Source organism: Peromyscus californicus, unplaced genomic scaffold (genome assembly GCF_007827085.1).
Source record: "Peromyscus californicus insignis strain IS unplaced genomic scaffold, ASM782708v3 Scaffold_12__1_contigs__length_115047231, whole genome shotgun sequence".
In the NCBI taxonomy this organism is placed as follows: Eukaryota; Metazoa; Chordata; class Mammalia; order Rodentia; family Cricetidae; genus Peromyscus; species Peromyscus californicus.
In genome coordinates this window covers 22087059-22104415 of record NW_026294413.1, presented here as the reverse complement: position 1 = coordinate 22104415, position 17357 = coordinate 22087059, and the positions used below count along the sequence as shown (strand labels likewise).

The window sequence follows — 17357 nt, the reverse complement described above, 5'->3', positions numbered from 1 at the left end:
TACACTTTAAAGTAATTTCTTAGTATACCCACTTGCATTTCTTACTAACAAAATGTAACATTAATCCACTCAAATAAGAAAATATTTTTAAATTAAATAGACTAAGGAATATTAACTCTCCCTTTTCTTTATAATTTTTAAAGCAAAATCTCAAGCCTAGTTAGAAAACCCAAACTTTTCTGTTTAAACAGTTCCATTTGTAACAAAAAACAGTTCCATAAGTAATTCCATTTTTACAAAAACAGTTCCATAAAACAATTCATGAATCACCAGTTAATAAAGCATATATACATACACAAAATTGCATCTTGACTCTAGGTAGAAACAATACATTTCTTCATTTAAACAGTACCATTTTTAACACAAATAATTCCAGAAAATAGTTCCCAGGTCATTACTATAAGTAAATTCAAAATTACCCCATTGCAATGAAATCACTATTGTTCATTTCATTTCTTAAGTCCCAAAATTCAAATACATTCTGGTACTAGCCTTTCAAATATGAAGAAATCCATAACCAAAATCTTTTTGTAGTTTTTATCTCATTATTTTAAGTTAAAAAAAAATTTAGTATCAGGCTTTCACTTCCAAATATGAAGAGATGTTTTACAACCAAAACTTTTTGCAGTTAACAATTTAGTTCAAACAAGCATCTCTGCAACTTTTATTCTCAAGCCAGAGACATTTTTAGGAACAGGAATATTTTAAAGTGCACCATTTATTGGGTTTTTTTTTATGTTAGCTCAGGTGTTTCTATGTTGTGTTGATTTTCCATGGATCTCAACTGCAGATGCCTTGTTGTGCTGGTTCTGACATCCACCATTCTTAGCTTCTTAGTGGCTTCTGGAGCTTTTGAAACCATCTGGACTGCCTACTTTGCAGTCTGCTAGGACACTACCTTCTGTGTCTCAGGTTCTTTCACCATATACATTAAGCATAGATTCACACTCAATATTTATACTTTTTACAAACTCACATATAACATATTAATATCTATTTATTTATGCATCTTAAGGAAACGAACTACTTTAGCAAATATATTTATTATTTACTTCTTATTTTCATCTTTTACAACTAGAATCTTTACTTATTTACTTCTTATATTTTTATTTAAACTTACATTTACAAATTCTTATTTAAACTTACATTTACAACTAGCAACTTTACTTCTTACAAGCTTATTACTACATGTCTTAAGATACTTCTTTCAAGCTTATATTCTTAAAGAAACTCTATAGATCTATTTTACAAACTTATATAGGGCTATCATTAGCATATATCTAACTCAGCAAACACCTAAAGATTTCTTAACACAGATCTAACAAGACAGAATTATTACTACGAATTCACATATCTTTTCAGCTTTTTCTACTTCGTACTCTTAATTATTATCACTATCTCTATTAGAAAGATTCTCTTAACTAGACAGAAAGTATGTATATCATTTCTAAAGTTTAGAGTTTATCGTCAGCTTTGCTATACAACACTGGGATTTAGTAAGTGTTGTCATTATAGAGTTGTGATACTTGTTGCTAGAGGACTGTACCATTCTCCAGACGAAGCAACACCCCAAAGTTGCCAAGTTCTCTCAGCTGTTCCAGAATTGGCAGAGATGCACTGTCAGCAGTAAACAGTTTTTAACTAGAGGCTGTCCCTTCACCCAGATTCATAATAGCTCCCCTAAGTGCTTCAATTCAGACAAAAGTTGCTATTACAGCAGTACTTTTGGTTTGTTCTACTGAAAACCTTCACTTCATGCTGAGGGTGAAATTACTGTATTTAGCTGCTATAAAGCTCTTCACAAAATACTGCACAGCTATTAGGTGATATAAAGTATTTTTCTAAAGGAGCTAGTAAAGCCAAAAGCAGCACAGCTTTTGAACTCTATTTCCTCACTGTTTGCATTAACCAGTGTCAATGGTCACATGTACATATCTTAATTTGCCAAATTCTGCTCTATGAGTAACATCCATTTGCCATAGATAATTAGGAAGAAGACCTTTAGGGCTTACCCTTAAGTAAGGGGCAGGAAAATATTTTGGACATACCCCACATCGTTTAACTATTTGACCAGCTGCTTCTTTAGTAAGATTGAATTGCTTTCTTAAGCTTTTGCTATTTTGATGAAGAGCATGTGACTGTTGAGCCATTTCCACTTGGGATAATGCTACTATCTTGGTTAACTTATCAGCCATTGCATTACCCTCAGCTACAGGACCAGGAAGATTGGAGTGAGCTCTAATATGGCCTACAAAGCATGGCAGCTTTCTTTTGTAAATAGCGTCTTGAATTTGTTGAAACATTTAGACTTGATTGTTGTTAGTTCCAATATTTTCACCAAAACTGTTACTATTCAAAGGAGTCAAGAACATAGATATTTTTTCATGAAACATATCCTTCATTAGCTTACTTTAAGAAAAAGCATTTTCAGGATTTAGTATTTTTACTTCATTAGCTTTAATTCCTGAAGCATCTAGTATCCTTTTCTAATCTGACTTCTACATCATCACCCTCTGAAGATGACTCTACAGAGTCAGAAATGTCGGAAGTTTGAAGGATCTGAGAGCCTCCTCTACCTGAGCCTTTTCCAACACAGCTTTAGCTTCAGTTAATTGTTCTTGAACTTTGACATTATCACTAAGCAATGCATCTTTAACCAAGCGCCACAAAGAGAAAGTAGCTAAGGGTATGGAATCAGGCCCTTCTGTATGCAAGCATTTTTGTAATTCAATCTTAACATGTTCCCAGTCTGGTATATTAAATCTCCCAGAGACCAGAAACCAGGAACTAACATTCTGGAGAATCTGAATGAAAACTTTAGCCATCCTGCTCTTAATGGTGGTTCCCTGTTGCTTCAGCAGTTCAATTAACTGCTCCTCCAGGAGCAACTGCAAACCAGCTGTACCCATAACAATTCACCCACTCTTACCTCCTTTTAAAATGCTGACCAGCCTTTCTTCGGGTGTCCTTCAGCATGTCCCTTCTTTCTCAGATCTCGGTGGAACCTCCCCTTGTAGCACCCATGCTACTACCTGTTCACCATGTCTGAGCAAGGGGCTGAGGATTAAAACAGAGACAAGACAGCAGGTCATTCATCTCAGTAGAATGCCCTTTATTGAAGGAGGGAAGAAGCCTTAAATACAGGCTTAGAGCAGAGTGGAAGAACCTGGGAGGGCAAAAGTTCGCTACAGAAGTTTTACATTCTAGCATTGCACCAATATGCAGGATATGCAAACAAGGAACCTCCAGTAAGCTCTTTAGGAGGAATGAAACCACAAGGGAATTAGCATAGGGAGGACATCTGATCAAGGTCAGCGAGCAAGGCAACAGCTACCCAAGGAATGGGGATCAGGGCCCAACACATTCCCTTAATAAATCCTTGCACACTGTGAGGGTTAACCCTAATTGTCAGCTTGGCTGGGTGTGGAATTAAATGAGACAAGCTGCTGAGCACACCTGTAAGGGACTTTCTTGATCAAGTTAATTGACATAGGAAGATATGGCCTAAGAGTAGACAGCCCAGGTCAAAGGAGATCATCTTTCAGGTTTTGTCTGCTTGCCTTCATGTCTTGCTGGATTGTCATCAACCCTGTTGCTGTTTGTTTCCACTATTGCTGATATCAGAACCCAGCTTATTCAGGTTTCTAATGCGGAGTGAAAACCAGTGGCTCTCCAGGAATCCTCCAGGCGTTTAGTATCATGAATGGGTACTGAATGGGGATCCAGCCTTGTGGACTGAACAGCTAGCTATCAGATTAGCTCATCCAGTGTAAAGACAACCACTGTAGGACTACCCAGACTACCAAGTAAATCACTTTCCAATATTCAGGCCAATTCTATCAGTTCTGTTCCTTTACAGAACTCTAGCACACTTAGAGAGAATGAGAGAGAAATACACACACACACACACACACACACACACACACACACACACACACAGTGTATTTATTCATCAAGAGATGGCTAGGCTTTTAAGTAATAGAACATAATTGAAGCAGTTCTGCTGTGGGATGGTCTGTATGTCAAATCTGTTGCTCTGATTGGTCAATAAATAGAACACTGATTGGCCAGTGGCCAGGCAGGAAGTATAGGCGGGACTAACAGAGAGGAGAATTAAGGGAACAGGAAGGGAAAGGGAGATACTGCCAGCCGCCGCCATGACAAGAAGCATGTGAAGATGCCGGTAAGCCATGAGCCACCTGGCAAGGTATAGATTTATAGAAATGGGTTAATTTAAGATATAAGAACAGTTAGCAAGAAGCCTGCCACGGCCATACAGTTTGTAAGCAATATAAGTCTCTGTGTTTACTTGATTAGGTCTGAGTGGCTGTGGGACTGGCAGGTGAGAGAGATTTGTCCTGACTGTGGGCCAGGCAGGAAAACTCTAGCTACACAGTTCTCTTGGAGAAAATTTACCTGAGCAATGAAGAGGCCCAGGCTGTAAAAGGTTAACAGTGTGGTATCTAATTGGTATCTGGGATATGGCAAAGATGCTAGACTCCAGACCCCAGAGCCATTCCCCATAATACGGAAGAACTTTGCCTGCTTCTAAGTTCCTTCTCTCTTTCTCAAAGTCTCCTTCATTTAGTGGAACTCCACAGCCTCCATAAAGATCTTGGGCAGACACTTAAGTGCAAAAAAAGAACATATCTAGCACTGTTTGATTAATGCCCAAAGAACCCAACCCTATGTTATTCCTGTTCATCAAAAATTACCTATGATTGTTTAATATTGATAATGGCAATGATCCTGTAATACTCCTTCAGACAAGGAAATCAAAGGACAAGAAAGCTAAAAAAAAAAAAAAAAAAGAATAAACTAAAAAAGTAAATACTTTAAAAAAATAAATATAAATGGCTTGCAAATTAATATTATTTTCTTAATCACATATATATAATAGAACTCATAATTCTAATTTGCATTATTTAAACAATATTAATCAGAAGTACAGTTTATCAAAGTATCTGTCTTTGCCAGGGTCTTTCATTTTTGTCTTCACAAATAACTATTTGATACAGAAAAAAACACACTTAGATTGTCATTTATATGACAGTAAATGATGGATTCAGAATTGAAGCCCAGATCTAATGCTCTTGTATTGTCTCTCCTTAAGCTGTCTGCCATTCTGCCCTTGGGAATAGTTTGCTAAAGAAAGTTCAAAACAAGCTAGAAGGAACAGGAGAGTTTATCTTCTTTTAAGGGTAATAAACAGTGATTTTCTTGTGGCTGTACAAGCCATTATAGCAGACAGTTGTCTTACTCAGAGCCACAAAGAAAACCTACCAACACAAATTACAGCTCCCAGTCGCAGCTGAACTGTTTGCAAAGAACAAGAAGTTCTTATTGCCCTGGAAATAAAGACTAAGGGAGAGGATGGAGTGAGAAGGGAGTAACTGCCATTAACCTCACTTGTTTTAAATAAGCACTTCGAAGAACAAAAGCAATCAGGAAGTTAAAATAAGCCAAATTCTAATGGATTTGTATGCTTTATGCTTTGTGCTCCTGTGTTCATGTAGGAACTCACACAGAATGGGGCGGGAGCAGGGAGGCCGCTCTGGAAAGCCAATGGATAAAATCCACAGACAGCAGAGGTCTTCCCTGTTCACTTCAGAACAAGTACCTCTACGATATAGAAGGTTGTATGTTGGATTTTCCTTTAGGTTAAATGCTGCTATGAGGACCAGCCTTCAGCAGTTCAGAGATTGAGGGGAAGCCACAGAGTCAGCAGACTAATCACTCAACTTGACTTTTATATCTGAGGAAGTAAAACTTAATTCTCTGGGACTGCCAAGAAGGGCAAAACTTAACTCTCTGAGGCCAGTGAAAAAGGAAAACACACACACACACACACACACACACACACACACACACACACACACACCCTTCAGTATCTCTCTGTCATCTCTCCATCTTTATTTTTCCTTTACAGCTTACACATCCCAGCAAAATCTTTCAAGCAATATAAAAATTACAAAGTGGTTACATTCTATTTTTCACATAAATGATTATAATGCATGCAGGTAAAAAGCAAAATGTTTCTCATTTCCCTCACATGATTAAACATTTTCCATATTATAGGTGAAAAACAAATTATTCCCAAGAACCCACATATATTCATGCCTAAGCAACTTGCTATAGTTTAACAGAGTATAAGCAAGAAAGGTATTTTTCTCAGCCTGTTCTTTTACTGGCAGGCTGCATTTTGCAGTTATAAAGAAAGAATCAATCACTTTATTATTTATCTGAAAAGGTAATCTTATTAAACAAATCTTAAAAGAATCACAGATCTAAACTTTTATATATGAAAAACAGTCAGTTCTACTTTAAATCCTCAGGGTGCATACCCATTCTTCAATAGGGGTTTTGTTGTTATTGTTGTTGTTGTTTGTTTGTTTTTTATAATCATGAAGCTGAGGCCAGAAATGAGTACAAGGAATTAATCTTCACCTTTGATCTTGCCAACGCATCCTAACAAGAAAGCTAGATCAATCAACAATTGCCAGGCTGCCACTGTTTTTGTTCCCTGATCTCAACTATTAAAAGTGTGCCTTTCGGCCGGGCGTCGGTGGCGCACGCCTTTAATCCCAGCACTCGGGAGGCAGAGCCAGGCGGATCTCTGTGAGTTCGAGGCCAGCCTGGGCTACCAAGTGAGTTCCAGGAAAGGCGCAAAGCTACGCAGAGAAACCCTGTCTCGAAAAACCGGAAAAAAAAAAAAAAAAAAAAGTGTGCCTTTCTAAACTTTAAATTGTCACCCCAAATTTTCTACCTCAAAGCCATTAACAAAAACATCTTAACCTGCCGGGCGGTGGTGGCGCACTCCTTTAATCCCAGCACTCGGAAGGCAGAGCCAGGCGGATCTCTGTGAGTTCGAGGCCAGCCTGGGCTGGGCTACCAAGTGAGTCCCAGGAAAGGCGCAAAGCTACACAGAGAAACCCTGTCTCGAAAAACGAAAAAAAAAAAAAAAATCTTAAGTCATTATTTAAAGCTTTGTTTTAGCTATGATGCACACTGAAACCCCCAAATACATCTCCCTACATTAACATTAAAAGAATTTGAGCTAGCCGGGCGGTGGTGGCGCACGCCTTTAATCCCAGCACTTGGGAGGCAGACCCAGGCGGATCTCTGTGAGTTCGAGGCCAGCCTGGGCTACCAAGTGAGTTCCAGGAAAGGCGCAAAGCTACGCAGAGAAACCCTGTCTCGAAAAACCAAAAAAAAAAAAAAAAAGAATTTGAGCTAACTGAGCTTCTGGAACTCAATTGTTTTCCTTAATCATTAACCTAAACCATAGTCTGTATGATTCCTCAAGAAAAACTCCTAAGTCCTAGCTGTGTGACACATCCTGGGTCCTATTTTCTACCCTCTGCAGCTCTTGCTTTATCAGGGACGGGGAAACACTGTATCCTACCTTGACCTATATTAATTTCCCCATTAAATTAACCTCTATCTTAATCCCTTACTATATTTGTTAAAAACTCTTAATCATAAAAATTCTATTTAAACTAACACCATTATTATATAAAATCATTACTTCATTTAAACAGTACACCTTAAGAGGAAATCACCTTCATAATAATCCACAGGTAAAAATGCCCAATAGAATGGGATATTTCCATAAGATTACATGAAAGGCAGTGGGGATCCCCCTACACCCATTCATACCATGCCAGATACCAGAGAAAAAAATGGCAGTGGAAAACATGTAAAAACACAGCAATAGCAAGAGACACTCTGAAGCCAAAGCCCTCGGGACCTTTCCTATCTGGCACTCACCCACCAGTGCCTTGCTTCCTAGTGGGCCAAACTCATGAAGCTTTGCCACATGCTGCTCCTCTGGCACGGCCACTGGCAGCTGAAGCCCTGGAGTACATCATTTAATGAAGATGATTATTTGCTAAAACCAGCTTAATTGAGGAGCAAAATGGTGGTATTTTTAATTTTGTTTTATATTTTTATTTATGTATGGGGGAATGTGAATGGACGTGCCACAGCATCCACATATCAGAGGACAGTCTTCAGGAGCTGATTCTCTCTCTCCACCATATGGGTTCTGGAAATCAAACTCAAGTAGTCAGTTTCAATGACAACTGCTTTTACCAACTAAGCCATCTTGTCACCTAAAAAAGTCAGTATTTTTAAATAGACACTTTAATCTCTTTAACATTAGCATCTCATTTACCATGTTTATTCATAACAATGATGAATTATAAATTTGATTCTTTTGTGATCCATCTCAAATAAATATCAAGCTTGATGAGAATGCTCAAAAGAAAGAGACCACTAGGTTGAGCCAAGCATTCATGATACTTGGGAAGAAATTAGAAGAAAGAGGAATGACCAAAAAAAAAAAGACAACAATAACGATTTTTTTTATATAAAATAAAACAATGCATGGAGAAAGGACAGAGGAAGAGGCCAAGTGACAGAAGAAATGACAGCATGACCACAGGAGACAAAACATAGTTTTCTTGTACTAAAACTTTGTGTGTGTGTGTGTGTGTGTGTGTGCATGTGGTGGAGGTAGGTATGCATGGGTGCCTGTGTACATGCATGTGGCTGGGGTGGGTACACATGGGTGGGTGTGTGCATGTATGTAGAGGCCCCAGGACAACTCAAAGTCAGGTTCTTAAGGTACCATCCACTTGTATTGAGATGGAATCACTAGCTGGCCTGAAACTAAATGCACTACACTGGCTGACCAGGGCCTGTCTCTACTCCTCCTCAGCACAAAAGATTACAAATGAGCATGGGGTGCATTAGGTTGGTTCTAGTGATCAATCCTACTTGTAAGGCAAGCAGTTTACCAACTGAGACTAATATTTTTACTTTGGACTTATTTATTAATGGTGTATATGGTGTTCTCCTGCATGTATGCCTGTAAACCAGAAGAGGGCACCAGATCTCATTACAGATGATTGTGAGCCACCATGTGGTTGCTGGGAATTGGACTCAGGACCTCTGGAAGAGCAGACAGTGTTCTTAACCTCTGAGCCATCTCTCCAGCCCCCAAAACTGGGACATTGTTTTTAGTTCCCTGATTCCTTCCTTTCTCCGGCCCTGGTGACCCATATGTTTCATATCTTCTGAAGTAGAAAGCCTTGGTCTATTGTAATGTCAACTTTGACAGCTATAAGATATGTCCAATTAATTATGTGTAAATTACATGGATCCAGAGCTAAAGTGTAGCCAGAATTAAAAGATGAACACGAGACAAAAATACCTTGAGGGGGCAGAGAAAAGGAATCACTCACATATACAGAAAGGGCTCCAAATGGAATAGCTCTTGTTAGAACTTCATACTCGGGTTAGCAAACCAGATTTAACAGTTCAAGTAGTTCAAGAAAGGAGAAATGAGAAGCATGTCTCAAAAATGTTACCCTAGATCCTTAAAACTGTAAGTTAAAGAGTTCTAATACACAATGAAATGAAATGAATGCCCATGATGGAAGTTATAACAAAGCAAAGTGAGAAACTGGCCATTAAACTGTCACACGTCTAGCTAAAGACCAAACCTAAGAGAAAAATTATTGGCAACAACGGAATTATCTGAAGTCTTCAGAATGTTTTATTAAGTGAGGTAGAGATTTTTAACAGAAAGTTAAAGGAAAAAAGGACTGTATCCAAGATCATTAAAAATTTTAGAAATTATTTTCAATAACTCTTTCCATTTTTTTTTCTGTAAGTAGTGAGAAAGGGTCAATTTAAAGCAGCTGTCTACAAACCCATTTGTTCCAGACAGCAGTTACTCAGACCAAGCAAAACTTGTTCTTACTTAATCTGTCCTACATTGTTCAGAAGAGAAAATGTTATAGCAGGCTTTAAGATGCCTGTCAGTCAATCCTTAATCATTTTTTTTTTTTTTTGGTTTTTTTTTTCGAGACAGGGTTTCTCTGTGTAGCTTTGCGCCTTTTCCTGGAACTCACTTGGTAGTCCATGCTGGCCTCGAACTCACAGAGATCCACCTGGCTCTGCCTCCCGAGTGCTGGGATTAAAGGCGTGCACCACCACTGTCCGGCTCTTAATCATTTTTAATACCAACATAGACCCTATAAAGGCAAAATGACCAACTTTCAAAAAATGACTTTCTCCTGAATATTTCTATGATTTTTAAATTACATTGTTTCTGATTTTAAAAACATAGATTGTGTCATTTATAGCTAAAACACAAACAGTTATGTAAAAGGGCCACAGTCCAATGAAAACTCAGAGAAGCACTGTTCTGGCTCAGCTCTAAGCAAACAAAGAAGTAACGGACTTGCCTGGTGAATCACCGCAGCTGAAGGGTGTGTGAAAATCGCAATGTAAGATAATGTGAGAGTAGCTTGTGTGCATCATCTACAGTCAGAGCCTCCGCCCTCGGCATCTGGCTTCTTTCTTTCTTTCTTTCTTTCTTTCTTTCTTTCTTTCTTTCTTTCTTTCTTTCTTTCTTTTAAGGAAAAACAAGAAGAGCTGGGAGGAAGTATTCCTTGCTTCTTCATGCCCCTTGAGATTTCAGCTTAGAGGCTGTAGAAGCAAGAGTTTTCACCCTGTGAAAGTCATGGCATCACACCCCTTCTTTTCTGCCTGGAGAATGCATCAGTTCTTCCCTGATCTCAGAAGCTAAGCAGGGCCCGGTCTGGTTAGCACTTGGATGGGAGAACATCTTTTAAGGTTCTACCCCACACCTTCACACCATAATTAACACTGTAGTGTGAAGTACTGTGCCTGAGAACGTGTTGTCAGTGACTAGAGCATAAAGGTATTTTCGCTTAGCCTGCCATCCTAAAGCCAATACACCAAAACAAATCTAAAATATCAGCAGAAAATTTCCCACTTCCGACATGGAAACCGTCCCAAGCACAAACCCCACAGTGCAAGGCTTCTCTGGAATGCACTGTGCAGTCTGGACTGGGTTAGGGCAGTCCTCAGGGCACAACTCTTCAGATCCTAGAGAGATGAAGACTTCCCCCATAAGTGGTCTGAGGTGTACTCTGTCCCTGAACGTGACTTCTGTGCATGAGGACAGACTATTGGAGAAGCAAAGACTATTTCTGAACAATCACAATTAATACCACAAGCATATGGAGTACGGGGGGGGGGGGGGGGGGGGGGCTACAGGAGAAAGCATGACATCCTGCTCTTCCTGCGGGATAATTCAGCTTCTTATCTACAGGAAGTAGCCAGGAGTGGAGCAGAGGGTAGAGAGGAGAGGAAACAGTGATGCGCAGAGGTCACCAGCCTGTGATCACACGGGTTTGCTCTCAGCTGTACTAGCCTCGGAATACTGAAGATACAAGAGGAAATTGTGTCCTGTAAAAAAATAACTTTGGGAACACAGGAAGTTTTCAATACAGAAAACCATAGGGGAACAAATTATGTCCACCACCCCTATCCCGTCTATGTTTATGCCACTCCCAGCACCCCTTCTCACTACATACACACACACACACACACACACACACACACACACACACACACACCACACCACAAACACACACCACACCACACACACATACACACCACACACATACACACACACACATACACACACACACACACACACACACACACACACACACACACACATATACACACATCAACTAATGATCAGTCGCACCCAAAAATGAGAAACTGAACCTAAAAATGAGAAATGGATATAAGAAGAAAAAATGTCACAATATTAGAGAAAAACTACTTGGTTTCCTAGACAGAAAAGACAAGAGGCTTCCTCACCCACTCCCCTCCCCCACAAAAAACTTTCAGAAATGAATTTGTCAGGCTGCAGGGCAATATGACTCGGGTTCTCATGCCTGCAAGACAAGCATTTCACCCACTGGGCTTTCTCCCCAGCGCCAGACTACCTCTGTGTTTTTTTATGTTCCATTTGTTGTCTTCTTTTCTCAAGAATAATTGTGCACACATTAAATTTCTTTCATCTGCCCTTTGTTACCTTTTATGTTCTACATGACTATTTTTCCATTTTATTTCATTTAGTTTTCTCAGTATTATTCATGGTGCCCTGTGGGTATTTTCTACTCTGCGTATTCCATTTTTCTTTTACATTATTTCTAGTTGGGAATGCTTTTCATCTGTCTCTTCTATTAACTTACTGTGCTTTGCCCAATTGGAGAGTAAGGGCCTCCAGTGACTGAAAAAAGTGAATGAAAATCTTAGTGGAAATGGTCTCCACCATTTTGAATGGTTGGGAGTAAAGCCAGTGTGGGGTCTCTGGAGAAAATAAGAGAGAAATAAATTTAAGTCTGTGATTCTGGTTCATGTACCCCTCCCTTTCTGAACCAAGACCTGGGTGTCCACTCCACAGACTCGCCACCCTGACCAACTACTTTGTGAGAGATGATGGTCAACTTCACAGTTGAGCTGCTGGTGGGATAATGAGAAAAAGAGAAAAATTACTTCAGTGGGTTCTTGAGGTCAGCTGTAGACACAGCCCCAGGTTTGTGTTTACCTCATGGGAAAAATAAAGAAAATCTGTGGTCCTCTTACAAACCTGTGTGGCAAGCAGAGAAAGGGACTATGCAACAAGACCTAGGGCCCTTGGGATGGGAGTCAACCTGCTCAGGGATGCTGAGCATTCTGCTAGTCATATTAGGTACATTTCCTCCTTAAGGGAGAGTAGAAAGAGGCAAGAAATTCTCTCAAGCCTATATCAATAAAGAGGGAGTGCTGGAAGTCATAATGGAGGCACATATCTGTTCCTTGTTCTCTGGGCCAACTCAAGAGCATGGGTAGGACAAGAGAACACTTATCTACTAGTGAGAGAAGTATATGAATCGGGGTCCAGCAGATCCTGCTGGTACCTCCCCATACCCTGGCCACTCACCCAGGAGTTAACTGAGGACCTTTCCTGTCTCAATGCCTTTCTACCTCTCTACCTGTGTAGATACTCTCTGGCAGTAATAGGCTAATCACCCCAGGCACAGCCCTCAGTTCATAAGAGATAGGAGACAGTATATATATATATATATATATATATATATATATATATATATATATATATATATAACTGTACAAAGGATCCTAAGATATATCCCACAGTTTTCCAGAAGGTTCCTAGGAAGACTGAATGCCAATTACTCATAGCAGCAGTCCATTTATCACCATACTTTGTATAGGATGGCCCCCCTCCCTTCTTTATCTCACTTCTCTGCTGCCCCTTGGTGTTTCCTGAAATCTCATGCCAAAGAAACCACCTGCAGCCAAGCCCTTGACTCAACTGCAGCTTCAGAGGAGGCTACCCTAAGATATAACCTTGCAGGAGGAAGATATTGGTTCCATACTGTCTCAGTGGCTCCCCGTTATAAGAAGTGCATTGGCCAGTAGAAGGTCTAGTGTGTTCTCAAACCAGCTACTGGGCTTACTCAATTTTGAGTAGGTATCTGGGTCAGAAGCCACAGGTGAAGCCTCAAGAACTCACACTGTTTGAATGCTCAATGACACACACACACACACACACACACACACACACACACACACACACACACACACGGTGTTTATCAGTGTGATTTCTCTTTCCCTTTCCAAAAACTGTGAGTACCCTTCCACCTTCCCAGGAAATGTACTTCTGCTGGTTCCTAGCTCAGCCCAGATACACCATTTGCATGTGTCTTATCATTATCAATATAGATTTTAAGAACTGTCTTTAAATTCTTTTGTTTCAAATCAAATTTTGCTCACATGAAACAGACAAAGCCACTGCTTTTCACTTGGGCTTAAGCTTTCTGATTTCTGACAACATGAACTTTTAGATACAAGGCTATCTTTAACTTTTTATGTCAAGTTCATGTAGGATATTATCATAATGATCCATCAGCTTCCTAGAGAGCAACAAAGAATTCCAGATGTGCCTTCGTCTAGGACATGGAAGTAGGATGCAATACATCTTACCCTGGAGGATTATCCTACTCATAGGAACAGTAAGGCACAAAATGAAGAGGTACAGATTCCTAATTTAGATGTGATAGAATTTTCACCTTGCTTCTCTCATTTTTAAAAGTCAATCTCATTTTCCAGTCAGAGGTCTCTGCTCTTTTAGCATATGAAGAAAATCTACCACACCTTTCCTATTTCCATTGTTAAAAGTCTCATTGCAGTCACTCCTCTCCTCTCATTACATCCATCTTTCTCTCATACTATTTCTCTCCCTTTCCTGAACCCATAAGTGTTAGGATCCTATACACGCGCAGCTCAGAATCTTGCGTCTTACATCATCAACGGGCGCTGGAGACTATGTCCCCACCTTAAAAAGCTGGATGCGGACCCCCACCCTCTCTCTGTGTACTCTCTGTTCCCGCTCTGCTTCCACCATCTTTCTTTCTCTCCAGGTCTGGCTCTCCTCCCTCGTATCCCCTACTTCTTTCTAATAAAGCTCTTTGTAACTCTGGTGGTCGTGGCCATGGCCCGTGACATTTCCGCTGGTACCCAGCGCCACCACCAGCACCGTTTGTCATAACCATCAATGAGTCCCTTTTCTTTCCTCCCTGATAACTTTCTACAACTAACCTTTTACAGAAAGAGGCTCTCTAATGCTATTGTGAAAAGGCGGTGAAAACCCCCATCACCATGGTGTCCCTGGAGGAGACACAGGTCTTGGCTGAGGTTTTGAATTCAATCCACACAGGGCTCTCAGGACCTAAGAGGCTCTGTAGTCTTTAGGAATATATTCTTCAACAACCTGCACAGTGTTTTGCCCTTCACACTCTAGTTTCTCTGAAATTAACCAGAGAGAAACTCTTGTGATCCTAGTGAGAGAATAATGTGCTCCTGGTAGCAATAAACACATTCCCTCATCGGCTGGTCAAACAAAATATTCAGATCGAAGTTGCTGAACCCAGACTTCACATTCTTCCCAGGATCCCTGAGGCCCCACTTTCCGGTGCAAGCTTGCAGACTTCCCTAACTACTACCAGGGACCACAACTGCCCAACTCACAACAAACAGGAAGTAGGGCGTGTGGAGCCAGGTGAAATGAAGTCAAATACACAGGAAAAGCCCAACGCCAGATTTCTATCATTGCCCCAATGATGTCCTGCATCTTGCTTAACTACACAACTCAGCCTCCTCCCCAGGTCTGGGCAAAGTTCAGATACCATCTGTCCTAATCTCTCACCCAAAGAATTAATTCTAGTGGAAACATTCCTGCAGCTGGGCCATGCAACTTTTTTCTGCCTGTTTGTAGAAGAGCTTGAGAAACAATGTGAACAGAGTGGGCTCCCCCTTTTGCATACCATTTTTGTCTTCTCTTGTGCAAGCTAAACTGCCCTGGTTCCTCCTTCACTATTTATTGAATACTTACTTCCTCTAGGAACTGTGTTCTCCTCATTGCCGTACTGTTAGCATGCTTGGTTTCGAGGCCAGTTTCAAACTCAGTAACTCCAGTCACTATAGTTGATAAAATGTTAAGGTCATATTATTATTTTGGCCTGCTTCATTGTAGGTAAATATAAGTTTTTAGGAGTGATTGTTAAACATTCCTCATAAATTGTGTGTTGTGGAACACGCCTATAATCCCAGCAGCAACTTGGAGGGTAAAGAGAGGGTAACAAACTCCATGCCACCCTGGGCTATAAAGCAAGACCCTGTCTCAAATTTTGAAAGAATACATTCTAGTACATATGAGAGTGGATATCAGCCATTATTTAACTTCTTCCACATTTTTTTAATTTTCTGGCAGAGAAATGAGGAAAATAATAGCACATCAATTTTTTTTGCAATATCAAACAAACTTTAAAAACATCAAAGTATTTCAAGATTTTTTTCCATCTCATGCATGCAGCCCCACACCTAAAAAAGAAGTATAAGCAAAACTGAAAGAGCAATGAAAATTAATTTAAGATGAACAGGAAGAAAGATAGGTGGAAAATCTGAGTATCCAGAAATTAGGAAGAATCACACGGAGCGTAACCAGACACGGGAAGAAAACTTTAAGGAACTGCTTTTGAATGTGTGTCCATGGGGAAAATGCAGTTTTCCAAGTATATAAATATTTTTTAAAAGCTACAAGCCTCTTCTCCCTTCACAGCTTGAGTGGCCAAATACTAGACACTGTCAGGTCATTATACTTTACAGGAACAGGCTGAGAATAGGGAAGGAGAGAGAGAAAGCAAGGAGACACGAAAGAAACAGGAGGAAGTAAAGAAGCAACACAATGAGCCAAATGTATTTGCCTCACTTAACCGCCATTTCTGCCCAAAGAACAGCAAAGGGGGGTCTTTTCACTGTCAGCCATCCATCCTTCGTGTCCTTCCTTTACTGTAGCTCTACCCATGATGATTTCCTCGGTGTTCTGCAGAAGCCTTTCCGACCCTCAGAATCTGGTGTGCATTTGCGGCAAAGCACACAGCGTGCACGCTGAGAATGAGAAAGCACGAGGGAGAAGGCACTGGACTGGGTGTGCAGAAAGAGAAAGAACAGCCTCTTCCTCACTTCAGAACGTGTCCAGTTATGAACAAAAAGAGTTGTGTGTGGCCTTGTGCTGTGTGCTGTGTGCTCTGTTTCGCTTTGTTTGGCTTGGTTTTGTTTTCCAGAGGATAGCATCTGTTGAGAGACCTTCACAAAGGCAAAGAAACTCTGCAGAAGGTTCAGCAGAGGAGAGCTGTGTTTGCTGAAAGACAACAGCGGCAGATGCAAGGAAGACACTCACTGGAGGGCCCTTTCACACCCCCTGCATCCTGGATTTGGGCTTTTCCTTTTCCCTTGGCCTTTGCTCTGCATTCCATTTGCATGCCGTTCTCCTTGCTGAGTGGAGCAGAACAGGGGAATCCAAACTGTTGACTTCCAGAGTCCTCTCTGGGTGTTCTGAGAGTTTGAAGCTGTTTCCTAGTACACTCAGGATAGTTTATTAGGCTTTCTACAAAATCTCTCCCACGTCTGTGAATTTATTTTCAAGTTTGGTGTTTCTACCCATTAACTCTTTCAGATTGGTTTAGTTGCTTCGGAAGCTCCCTGATATGTATAAAATTATGCCTGATGTTCACTCCAAGCTTCTTGGTATCAACACAAGAATATAATGAGCAGAGACAATTTAAAACAAGGGTTTTAAAATAGACATGTTTTAAGGCAATAATAAAATATTTAGGTTTGTTGTTCTTGTTGTTGTCATTGTTTTCTGGTCTCATCAAAGGAAGGTTTCAAACAGTCCAAATGTGTTCATTTACACCTACAGTATGCCCACAATAGTAACCTGGCTCTGCAAAGATACAGCTTTTAGTTCTTTGTTTATTTAATACAAGACATGGTCCTTGCACCTACGTAGTTTAAAATTTGAACTAAACCACTTGGAACATTGAAGGGGCCAGCAGGAGGAAGAGAGGTCTCAGGGGGACCAGATCTGCCAACAGTCTTGAACAATGAGGATCCCTGCA

General features: G+C 40.3%; 1 long non-coding RNA gene across 1 annotated transcript in view; it reads right to left on the bottom strand.

Annotated features, from left to right (window-relative positions):
* Positions 1 to 1168: 1168 nt before the first annotated feature.
* The window catches only part of LOC128107082 (uncharacterized), a 90447-nt gene continuing 74258 nt past the window's right edge, over positions 1169 to 17357 (bottom strand). The window contains exon 3 of the long non-coding RNA XR_008216949.1: positions 1169 to 3057. This is a non-coding gene — a long non-coding RNA (uncharacterized LOC128107082). The remainder of the gene's footprint in view (positions 3058 to 17357) is intronic.